The sequence below is a fragment of the Lepus europaeus genome, chromosome 20 (genome assembly GCF_033115175.1).
Source record: "Lepus europaeus isolate LE1 chromosome 20, mLepTim1.pri, whole genome shotgun sequence".
Lineage (NCBI taxonomy): Eukaryota > Metazoa > Chordata > Mammalia > Lagomorpha > Leporidae > Lepus > Lepus europaeus.
The window spans coordinates 31494719-31507239 of NC_084846.1; the positions used below are offsets into that span (position 1 = coordinate 31494719).

Consider the following 12521-nt stretch of genomic DNA (forward strand, 5'->3'; position numbering starts at 1 on the left):
GTTCTCGCTCCCAGCTTCCAGAGAAGTCCCCTGAGGATTCAGCTCACCTTTCATCCTGGGGTTCCCATCGTGGGGTCTACACGTTATTGGGGCGAATGCATTAGAGATGAGGACTCTGCTTTCTTACCTGCACACAACCTGCCTGCCACTTTCCAGCTGTGGTTGAAAGCCGTTCCGTGGTCAGGCGGGAGGGGTCCAAGCACTTAGGTGGGCAGTGGGTTGGACGGCAGCTGTGGCCCAGGACCACACAGCAGTAGGTCTGTCTCTTGGGCAGAAGAAACCTGGCTCCTTCCACCTGTTCCCCTGAGCCATACAAGGCGAGTCTAGAATACAAAGGGCTCTCCATGTCTCTTTCTGATACTTTCCTTGGACAGGCTGGTGGCAAAGGCCATGCCTTCCATGGGGCTGAGCTGGGGTTGGGTGCAGGGTGCACACTCCACCTCCTGGCTCCTGATCCCTGCCATCTAAACCACTCCCAGCTGGCCCCCGTGCCTTCACATACCCCTCTGTGACCCAGACCCACCTCCAAGCCCTTCGCCTCGTGGTAATTCACTTCCTTTCCAACATGTGGCACATGTGTACCCCATGGCCTGACCTACACAACCACCATCAGGCTAACAAAAGCTCTCTGAGGGTGACCATTTGGCTGAAACCCCTCCACCCTGACGATAGCACCGAGGTGCTGAGAGCAGTCCAGCAGAGCCGCCGACTGCGGGACCCTGGGTGCGTGGGGGCCTTGGGTTTTATACCAATGCAGTGGCCCTTGAAATTAATTTTCTATTAAAATCTAAGCCTCTCATTCTTATAAACAAACTGCCCATCTACTGTGGATTCTTTATCTGACCTTTTACACTGGTTTTGTCAACAAAATTTACTGTATTCATAAATACTAATGTTCTCATTTGGTTCCCTATCTTTGGTATACTGTAAATTATAAGCAAGTACATAAATGTCTTAGCCTGGTAATATAGTGGCCTGCAATGACTTCCTCTTTCCTTTAAAGATGTTGCCTGTCTTAATGGTAGGTGTTTTTAATTAACTTGAAGTGCCATAAACTGCCCATGTATGAACCAAAGACAAGTGAGTTGCATTAAATTAAAAGTGCAGTATCTGACTAATGTTAACAAATTAGGCGTGCCTTCGAGATGCACAATTTCTCCGTTTGGAGTTGTCATCTTATTAATGCAGAGCTGCCTGGGGTTCCTAGGGCGGTCTTGCCAGATGAGCCTTTCAAAATTAATATTTGTGGCAATCAATTAGAAATAAGATTGCAAGCTTTACAAAGACTCCCACTCACATATCCCAGCAGAGTGTTCCCTCTTTTTCCTTCATAAATGAGTTCAATTTGGGGATCTGATCTTTTTGCCAATATCAGTCCAAATTAGCACTGTAAATATTGAAATCAAATGTTACTACTTGGCCTAATTTTCTTTCAGCCTGCAGTTAATCTTTATTCAGCCTTAATGAGTATTTATTGTGACCCTGACAGCTTGCTACTGCTGTGATAAATTATCTGACTCAAGTCCGATTAAAAATGCAACCCTGAGTGCTAATTATCTCAACAGACCTGCTTAATAATAGCATTTCTTGTCAATCACAGACTCTCAGCATGGGTGTCAATAGCAACACTTGCACAGGCCTACCTTAGATGGCCACTTCCCAGAATGCCCTTTTACTTGCCATATGTAAATCAGAGCGCTTCTATACCTGTGCTGACCTTTTATTAGCAAACTGTCAAAATGATAAAACTAGCCACAGCAGAACCCACCCCCGCACCAGACAATTAGGGGCTACAGCTCAGGACAACAGGAGGGCGATCAGACACAGCTAATTATGATGCATCTTACTTATGGCCTGTCCAGCAGGAGGAATTAGCTGGCTTTGAAATTTATGCCAGCTTGGGCATGGCCCGCAGGAGGAAAGCTACTGGAAAACAGGGGGGTGGGGGCTGGGGGAGTGGAGGCAAGGAATTGCAGATTCCTACAATTTTTCAGGGAATCTGGGATCAGATTGGAGTTCAAGTTCCAGCTCTATCACTTACTTCCTGCGTGGCTCTGATTAAATCACTTCCTATGAGAAATGAAGCTGATCCCATCCCCCTCGCCGGGGACTGGAGCCAGCAGGGACCGAGCGGCAGCAAGCACGGTGCCCTCCCCCGGGGGTGCTGAGCAGCTGCTGCGTGTCCCTTCCCAGCGATCAAGGCACCAGACGACAGCAGCAGCCACGGGGTCACGTACCAAGCTCTGGTGTGGGCCCTGCACACGTGGCTGCCATTCAGCCTTCCTCTCTCACTGCAGTCTGACCCCGAGAGAGCAGCCGAGCTGGATGCTCAGCACAGCCTCCTCTCTGTAGGTCTAGGTGCCTTAAACTGACTCTCTTCTTAAAGTCCAACGTTTTGCAACATTGACAACAGCCAAAAGGCTGGTCCTGATTGACTTGAAAGGCAGAGTTACAAAGAGCAAGCAAGCTTGTGCAAGATCTTCCGTCTGCTGGTCCACTCCTCAAATGACTGAGAAGGCCAGGACTGGTCCAAGGCCAAAGCCAGGAGCTTCACCCAGGTCTCCCACTGGGTGGCAGGGGCCAAGCACTGGGCCACCCTCTCCTGCTTCCCTAGGTGCAGCAGCAGGGAGGTGAAATGGAAGTGGAGCAGCTGGGACTGGAACTGGGGTTCACACAAGATGCTGGTGTCTTCAGTGCTGCCATCACCCGCCACGCCACACCAGCTCACTGAGCGCTTGCTGTGTGCCAGTCGCCACGGTCAGGGCTTTGCTTGTTTAACCCAAGTCCCTGTGAAGCGGCCCCTCTTCTCCACCTCCCGCTGGAGACGAGATGTGACTGGCCCAGTACCCACAGCTGGTCAGTTTCTGAGCCCAGGCCTGAGTGGACAGCGGACATCAAGGCAGCCACTTCCCCTGTAAGAGAGTGGGCAGGAGGGGAGGAAGTGGTCTGGACAGACCTCGCTGTGACAGTTACATGGCTCCTGTGTCATCTATCGGTGCCTTTTGGCTCTTGGCTGTGGCAGCGCACACAGCAGCTGGGCAGGAAGCAAGTCTGGCACGAGCCCCGGTCCTTTGGCGACATGGCTTCAAGTGTCCTCGGTCGCCAGCAGTGATGCCAGGGCACGAGTGTCCTCTGGCTTTTCAGAGTCCAAAGAGGCTTGCTTTGTCCACTGCAACCCGACTGCTGGTTAACTCCGTCGCTGCGTGAGCGCCACCATCCTGCCTCATACCCAGGGCGCTGCCAAGAAGCTCGAGTGGAGCAGGGTTACTGGCATGAACTGCTGCGGCCTCCTCACCACCACACACCGGAGGGGAGCCCCTACATCGGGGCTGCCCGGCCCACGCAGAGGACACAGGAGCCATCTTGTTCTGTGAGGTGGCAATGACCGGTCCCTGGCGGCCACACCCAGGAGGACTCACGGTAAAGATTTCAAGTTGTGGGAAATGATGCAGCAGAGAGGTGAGTGGTGTAGACGCCGCCTATGCTGGCTGGAGGCAGCGTGGCTGGGTGGCTAATGAGGCCCAGATGTGGGGCTCTGGGCGACAGATCCGGGGAGAAAGGAATGTGATCGTTTCCGTCTTCCCTGACACCTGGGCTGCACCTCCTTACTTCCACTGCAGATGATCTCCAGTTAGGAAGCCGTTCCCTCCCTCCCCCTCCATACAATGCTAAGGTAGTGCCACGAGGGTGTGGATCACAGGCATTGTGTGGGCCCATCCTCCTCTGGGGTACTCGGGGCAGCCATCGCCCCCCTCCCCGGCCGGCCTGCGTCCTCTCACTGAGGACTGCTCCTCTTCACTTGGGGTGAGCGGCCAAGCTCTTTCTGCAGCGAATGAGCAGAGTTAATGCACCGCACAGAGGCATCCAGGGGCCCCGGGGTTCCAACATCCTGAAGCTCCCCAGCACCTTGCTGTGTGTCAAGGTCAAGGTGAACCTGGATTTCAGTCTCCTGAGTCTCACGCTTGCTTTGATTCCTGCAGTACAACGTGCTGTCGATGTGGAAAATACTGCGTACCTTCTCCCCTCCTTTAACATCCATTGAATTCCTCATAAGGTTTCGCAGGAACTATGGAAACACAACCTCTCCAGACAAGTTTACCATGAAAGTTATTGCCCCGCTGGGAAGAGCCCAGTGCTCTGATACTATTTAACTCCCTGTGAACTCTACAAAGGGGATTACATCTTCCCAAACACTCCAGCAATAAGGAATGCCACGCATGTGCCCTGTGTGCTGAACAACTCATACTTGTGTTCCCCGTGTTCCAAGCTGCTCTACACATTGAGTCCGGCGCAACAAAGAGGGTAGCTGTAAGGCTGTGTCTACTGTGCATAAGGTTTTAATGGGCCTCTGCTGGCTTGCAGACCGATCCCTTAATTTTCTGGTTATCTAACCCATTTGCCATTTGGCTTTGGATTTTGAAGAATATGGCTGTTGACACATTTCCACTGAAAAATCAAGTAATCTGAAATACAAACTGGGACTTAGGTGGTGGACTATAATTTGTTTGGTATGTGGATGCCAGATTTGAGTGGCTATTATCTACTCTCTTTTCATTTTATAATGTTGACCACATCTTAGGCATTAATTACGCCTGCTAGTTATTTCACAGACCTGGTCTCAGGCCAACAAAATTGTTCCTCAAACTTGACTGAAACATATGGACGCGGGATTTCATTTAGTGTTTTTGGTAAAGTCACGTTCTTCTGAAAATGGTGCAAGGGGTCACATGAGAATCTTGGGTGCTGCCACTTGCCTGAAGCTGTTTCCATTAGCAACGAGATTCATAAAAACACATGTCATCAGTTAGCTCCGCAGCAGGATGAGGAAAGCCAGCCCCAGCCAGCTTCGTTTCTATTTTGGGGCCTCCCTGGCCTTCCGAGGGGCAAAAAAAAAAAAAAAAAAAAAGAAAAGAAAAGAAAAGAAAAGACAAAAGAATTCACATCATTTGGCTCTGTAGGAAAGTCCTTGCTTAATTTCTGTTTCTCTAAGCCACACCCATTTTGGAGCCCTATCATCAGCCACGGTACGACCCTTGATAAATTTTGGATTTAGAAAAACAGCCTGTGTCACCTCCCAACTGCGCATTATCTTCTTAAACCTCACACAAGTCCCACAGGAAACTGGTCCTTCTACGTGGGATCTCAGAAGTGTTTGAGAACCCACTTGCTGCTTCTCAGGATACTAAACTGGGAAAAAGAAAAAGCTTAAAAATCCTGTCTCAGGGCCACAGCCTAAACATACAGCTGTCGGCCACACCATCAGAAAACAAAGTGAAACCAGAAGACGTGATTCCCAACAGGACTGAGGGCGGGTGGGGCCCGAATTTACACAGACTCTGATGGAGTCCTCGATGCTGCCCCGGCCAGCCTTCCCAGTGCTGTTTTCTGCACTGTGAAAGCTCCCCTGGTCACCCCTGGTGGTCCTGCGCTGCACCTTCCAGCTCCTGGCCTCCCAGCAGTGGTCCTCTACACCTCCCCGCTCAGCCCCAGGCCTCGTAGGGACCTACAAGTGGGATCTTTGCAGTTCTTCCTCCTCTGTATCTCCAAAGGTTACCACCATGCTCCCCTTCCCCACAAGGTCCGGCTGTACCTGTCAGTCTTTTGAGGTTATTCAATCCTCCCTGGGCCAGGAACCCACACGCATCGAGGGGTATGGTCTAGCCCTGTCCCTTGCTGAGGGTTCTCTGGGACTGGCGGCATCACATCCGCATGGGCACTTGCTAGCAATGCAGGCTTCTGCATTCTACCCAGACCTCTGGGGTCTGTGTGCACTTTAGTTTAAGAGCTGGTCTGTAAGTGAGTGGCCTTCCTTGAAAGTAACTGATCTCTGAGAATTCATGAGTGTTCTAGAAATCCGAGTCAGCCTTAGAATACTGAAAACCACAATGGCCTTCCAACATCTCACAGGGCCAGGATGGCAGGTGGCAGCTTAACCCATGACGCCACAATGCCAGTCCCCAAAATGATGAAAATTACAGAAGAGCTCAATAAGGAGGATGACAGAATTGTGGTAACTGGAGGTGGTCTTGGTGGTAAATTACTTACAAATTTCTTACTACTGAAAGGACCACACTGAGTAATTCATCTTGAACTAAAACCTAGAGCTGATATGAGCCTCGCAGGGCTCCCAGATGTCCCAAATGCTGGAAAATCCTTTAAGCTGGGTTTGCCATGAAATCTGTTGCTGCGGCTTCTGCATTCACGTTGATTTTGGAGAGATTCCCTGTCCTTGGTGAGATCAGGTGTAGTGATTTCAAACAGGTATTGTTGCTGATCTTCTGGGTTTCATGGAAGAAACACATGGGAGCCCAGGAATGGGCCCCCAATGCCTCAGGCGCTCAGGAAGAACCTGACACCTGCTTCTGTTGTTCATACTCTGATTTCAGCTTTCATTCCCAAACCCAATACAAAACTGCCTCTCAAAGTACAACGGGGCTTACAAAAGAGCTGGAGTTGCACCAAGAGGCACTTCAGACAAAACCTGGCAGTTCATAAAATGGACATGCCAGACGCTGAGGCTCCATCACGTGACCTGGTGACCCAACCCCAGAATCCTCGACATTTCCCGCGTTCACTCAAAAGAGACATAATTCCAGAGAAAACTATGGCAGTCCAATCCTCCCCATCTCTGCAGTTACTGGAGAAGGAACTGAAAAATCAAAGACCTGCATAAGAAAACCACTGAATCAAACACTCCAACCAGAAAAATGATGCATATGCAATAAACAGGGGCATAACTGATGAAGACCCAAGACAGCATCTTAGTGAGCCACCATCAAGACCAGCTGTTACTAGTTCCAGAATGGATAGAATTTAAGTCTATTTAACAATGGTATTGATGGAATACTATTCAGTCCTAAAAAAGAAGGAATTCCTGTCATTGGAGACAAAGTGGGTAAACCCAGAGTACATCATGTGACCCAAGCCAGGCACAAAAAGACAGATACTATTTTGATTTCACTTACACATGAAATCTGAAGAAGTGGAACTCACAGAAGCAGAGTAGAAGGGTGGTCACCAGGAGCTGGGTAGGTGGGGGATGGACAACATGGTCAGAGGACACAAAATGTGAGTGTGAATGAATCCTGTGTATTTATTGTACAGCATGGTGACTATAGTTATAAAAATGGATTCTGTCTTAACAGTCACTGAGAGTTAACTGTTCTTGCCACAAACATTGAGGTAAAATACACATGTTAATTAGCTCAACTGATGTATTTCAAAACATCATGCTGAACACAATATACACATAAAATCAGTATATGCCTGCTGGAGACCACCACATGGCCTGAATAAAGGCCCAGATCTCGAAGACCAGCACACGGCCTGAATTCTGCTCAAGGCACGCATGGCTGGATTGCAAAGGTGATCGGTGAAGTTATGTCAACGGCAAAGGTCACTTAACTTATTGCTGAAGCAGCGAAGGAAACAGTGTGGGCTCCAGAAAGCCACAAGTGGGACATTCACCCCTGTTAATAATTAGTTCCCTTCAAGCTCCTGTGGTTGTTCTCTTAATCACAGCTTCCAAGCAAACAAGTCCTTCCTATAAACATCAAAACTCCCCATTGTTCCCTGGTTCACTATGTTTAAACTCCTTCATTACGAAATCCTGTTTCTACGAAACTGCACATTTTTTATGATTAATCGATTACATCACTGTTGATAATAAATACTTGGAGCAACCAGACATCTGGGCCTCTGCTTCTGCCTCCACCTTGGCAGTAGACAAAGTGTCCCCTGGTTACCCCACATTAAAACCTTTAATCCAAGTCTGCTTCCTTAATCTACTCCACACTCCAACACCCTGCTGTGCTGGACGAGGGATGTGTCCATTACAAAAAAGAGGCGATCCTCCTAACGTGCTATTCCAAAGGCGCCTTGAGATACTGTAGGGCCTCAGGCTCAGCACTAGGTGACAGGGCTAGAGAGAGGTTCTACTGGAAAAGGAGCCCAAGAGTTCCCACGATGCCCCGATGACCAATTAAGTCTCTTTGAGGTCACAGAGTAATCAATACCAGGATTTTTTTTTAAGTTCATGGAAAACGGAATTGAAAGATAGTTTATTTTTTGGTGCAAATTTTTTTTTTTTGAACTCCATGCACAGGTTTTTCATAATGCACATTTTCCATAAGCTTTTTGAAGACTCCTTGAATTGTGTGGATTTCAAAATTTTTTGTACCAAAACAAACTTATCTTTCAGTTCTGTTTTCTGTGACCTTTTTGAAAATAGCCTCATATTCACAAGGTTGTATGTGGCTTCCAAAAGTCAACTTGGAAGATTAAAGTTGATTCCTGGGCGGCACGTCATCCCCAACAGAGCAGAATCTCTAGGTGTTGGGTTAGGGATTTATGGCTTTAATTTCTCCCTGGGTGATTCTATGGCAGGGTCATGAATGGGAGCCATTACTCTAGGCCACTGAGTGGCTCTACATGGGGTTGGAGTCTATGTTCTTTCTGTTTAATTTCAACTACAAATACAGATTTATACACACACAGAGGGTTACACTAAGTAGAGTTGTGAATCCAAAAGCGAAGAGAGGTTTGTTGTCTATGCGTCAGTCTTTTGAGATCATGCCCAGAAGTTTCATAAAATAGGTGAGTCTATTCATTACCTGGGGACAGAATACCACTTAATTCAAACAACGTGCCACCAACCAAATGCCACGGCCCTAAGGACATAGAAGAATGTGAAGTGTTTGGGGTAGCTATGCTGGGCCCACTGCCTTCAGTTAGAGATGGGTCTGTACTCCTTGCTTCCAAGCAAACTTGGTTAAAGTTCTGCATCATTTAAGTGGAGTCAACACACAGCTGTTTTCCTTCCCTGTGGCAACAATGAAAGACTGTGTGTCTCCTGCGTCTGCTGTGTTACCTAATAAGCAGGCAATATTATGCATTTTGATTATCTTCAGAGAATCTGTTTTTGTTGCTAACAGAGTAGATTAATTATTCTGCCTAAGGATGCTCATAATATCGTGCTTGCAAAGTAGTTTTAAATGCTTTCAAATGCCTCCATGATTAAAATAACTCTCTTGAGTTATTTTGCTCTGTGTTGACAGTTCAATTTCATTTAGATACTGGATGTGCTCTTTCTCTTATGGATTTATAACCACTCTGTAATAGTAGCTGTCCATAAAGGACAATAAAATAGGAATAATTAGTTTACTAAGGATCTACTACCCACCATTGCTCTATTTTCTACTTTTGGTATTTGTGGCCCATGAGTGTTTCTGTAATTCCTTTCAAATAACTCAGCTTTTCTACAGCACTAATTTCTTGACATTTCACATGTTTTAGTCAATACCCCTTAACTTTTTCCCTTTGATCCATGATGATCTGTACACCAACCAAACAACAATGAAGTTCTAAATGTGGCCAATTGGCTCTCCTTCTCTCCCCTTTCCTTCTCTTTGGTTATTTATATCTTAGTAATGCAAGGTTTAAAAAAACACGATCACCATCCACTGCTCAGTGTAGATCAAAGCCTTGGATGTCTGATGGAAATGTATGAGGCTCTGTCCATCACCTCCCACTTGGCTGCTCACAGCCCCTGGGCCATTCGGCCCCAGGCCACAGGAGAGAGACCACTAAGGACTATTCTGCCTCTGACTTTCAGGGTGGGCCTCCACCTGCCTTTCTCTTAGCTGTCTTACCGAGGTCTTTGGTCAGCTTGTTGGGGCAAAGGGGACAGTGTGCAGCAGGTGTCTTTTGTGTCACACGAGGGTGGATGATGGTGCCATGTGGCTGCTGACCCTGAGGTCACTCACAGGGGTAGTCAGACACTGGAAGACCCCAAGAAGCCGACAACCAGAAGCTGGGCAGAAAGAAACCCTCTGAGGGGCTCTACCCTGGAGGAGTTATAATCGAGAGGTGCTTACCTCTCTGCTCAGCTCACTGCCTGCCACCAAGAGGCTCAAATACAAACGTCACAAAGCTACTGGGTAAAACTGACACAGAGGAGCAGTAGAGTGATTTCCCCACCCCACCTGAGTGTAATCTAATGAGGAAAACTGGCAATAAATATAACAGACCTTAAAGTCCAAAGGAGGTATTTCTTTTCTATCATTACCTTTTCCTACTATACCACATTACCTATGGAAAAGAAACCACATCAAAACCTTACTAATAGTTTCCAATTACCTTGACTGGTGGTGACTCAGCATTGGCGCACTCTGTCCTTTGTAAGTCGTTGTGACAGCACCCACAGTCCCCTTTTCTGAAGATGAACTATAGGCATGGGGGTGCACTTAGCATAGAGGTATGAGGACCAGAAACACAGCGAGATTCTGTGTGTTGATAATCTACAAGGGCTTACAGATGGATTTTTATCCCACTCTTTTGGAGATTAAAGAGAGAATGGGGACTCCTAAGTTCAAAATAGCACACAAAGGTACTTCAAAAAGTTCATGGGAAGTGGAATTAAAAGTCTATTTTCCATGAACTTTTGAAGATCCCTTATATGCAAAGATTTCAATTTTGTTTTGCAACAAAATTCACTTATTTTTCTAAGTTCCATTTCTCTAGAACCTTTTTTTGACGCACCCTTGTTCTTGAAGGTAGTGGCTGGGTTTTGGAGCTTTCTCACATGGACCCACACTGCGCTGTGTCAGTGTGCTACCCTCCCCTAGGCCAGCAATTAGAAAGCTGGGAAACACCTGCCCTCGGAAGACACCATGTTCTGAATGCCCAGGAGGGCCTGGCACAGGGCCGATTTACAAGGCTGAGAGGCTGAGTGCAGCAGGCCCCCTTAGCAGCCACACACATGCCCCTTAACAGTCGCATGCTTGGCATCACTATCTAGATGGCATTTTCTGGAATTCTCCGATTCAGCAATGGTTCAAGTAAGTTGTGTAGAACAAAAGTCCACCATTCTTGGACTGCAGGAGGCCTAAAGAGCTAGGGAGGGAGAAAGGAGAGTGGGGAAGGGGAAGGTTTGAGATCCCAAGCAGCTCTTGACAGGAGCGCCCTGGCTGACTTTGCTTCTGGGGCTCCACTAGACTCCGGGATCCTTCCCAGAGGCCCTCTCCTTCCCCCCCTCCCCCACACCTGTCGCCACAGTGCTTCCTTTACAGCACCCCAGCCCCCACTGCAGCCTTCAGATCCCAAACCACGGGTAGGCAAGGGCTGCCCGCTCACAGCGTGATGTCCACTTTCACTGTGGGGTCCAGACCCACATAACAGGCTTTGTGGTCATTTAAAACTCTACATCCCTGCTAAGGCCAGGCTGTGTGCAGCTGCCTCTCACTGCTCTGCAGCCTCAAAGAACTGATGTCAGGAGCCTCATGTTCACTCTCAGGCTCAGGCCACAATGGTCTCCCATTGTCTCTTTTTATTTCATTTTATTTATTTATTTTTTTGACAGGCAGAGTGGACAGTGAGAGAGAGAGACAGAGAGAAAGGTCTTCCTTTTCCGTTGGTTCACCCTCCAGTGGCCGCCTGGGCCAGCGTGCTGCAGCCGGCACATCACACTGATCCGAAGCCAGGAGCCAGGTGCTTCTCCTGGTCTCCCATGCGGGTGCAGGGCCCAAGCACTTGGGCCATCCTCCACTGCACTCCCGGGCCATAGCAGAGAGCTGGCCTGGAAGAGGGGCAACCGGGACAGGAAAGGCATTTGTGTCCACATTTATTGTATAAATAAAAAACAAGAGCATGCATCAGAGATGTTAAAACATTAGCCTGGCCGGCGCCGTGGCTCAACAGGCTAATCCTCCGCCTTGCGGCGCCGGCACACCGGGTTCTTGTCCTGGTCGGGGCACTGATCCTGTCCCGGTTGCCCCTCTTCCAGGCCAGCTCTCTGCTGTGGCCAGGGAGTGCAGTGGTGGATGGCCCAAGTGCTTGGGCTCTGCACCCCATGGGAGACCAGGATAAGTACCCGGCTCCTGTCATCGGAACAGCGCGGTGCGCTGGTCGCAGCGCGCTACCGCGGCAGCCATTGGAGGGTGAACCAACGGCAAAAGGAAGACCTTTCTCTCTGTCTCTCTCTCACTGTCCACTCTGCCTGTCAAAAAAAAAAAAAAAAAAAAAAAAAAAAAAAAAACATTAGCCCATGCTCACTTTCCTGACTCTGGCCATCGTTCCTGAGCAATCCTATCTTCTGTATAGCTGCAAGAGTCTGTATGCGCCCACACTTACAAAAGGACTTAGTCCATTCAGCAAGTGTGCAGGATTCTGAACCCTTTGATAAGTTTATTGTTAGAGTCTGGAAGTCCTGATGCTGCTGCCCACACCTGGCATTTCTTCCAAAAGGCAGAAAACCGATTTAGAAGGAGGGTGGAGCACTGGCCACACACTATTGGAGGAAGAAATGAAATACTGCCAAGCACTAGAATTAATATGAATCAGCATCAGGAAAGATACCCGATGTAAGAAAGGAAAGATCGAAGGTTTGTGATCCATGCTGCTGGTATTCTAAGCCTGCTCCCTCCTGTTCTTCCTCAGATGGAACTGCCGAGCTGAGCTGCAGCTTCTGTCTCCTTCCATGCTCACTCCCTTACTACTTTCGGAGAACAGACCCCACGCACAAT

The 12521-nt window shown here is 48.3% G+C and overlaps 1 protein-coding gene across 1 annotated transcript in view; it reads right to left on the bottom strand.

The window, feature by feature from the left end:
- The window catches only part of JAZF1 (JAZF zinc finger 1), a 331686-nt gene that overhangs the window by 96611 nt on the left and 222554 nt on the right, over nt 1-12521 (bottom strand). The window lies entirely within an intron of this gene.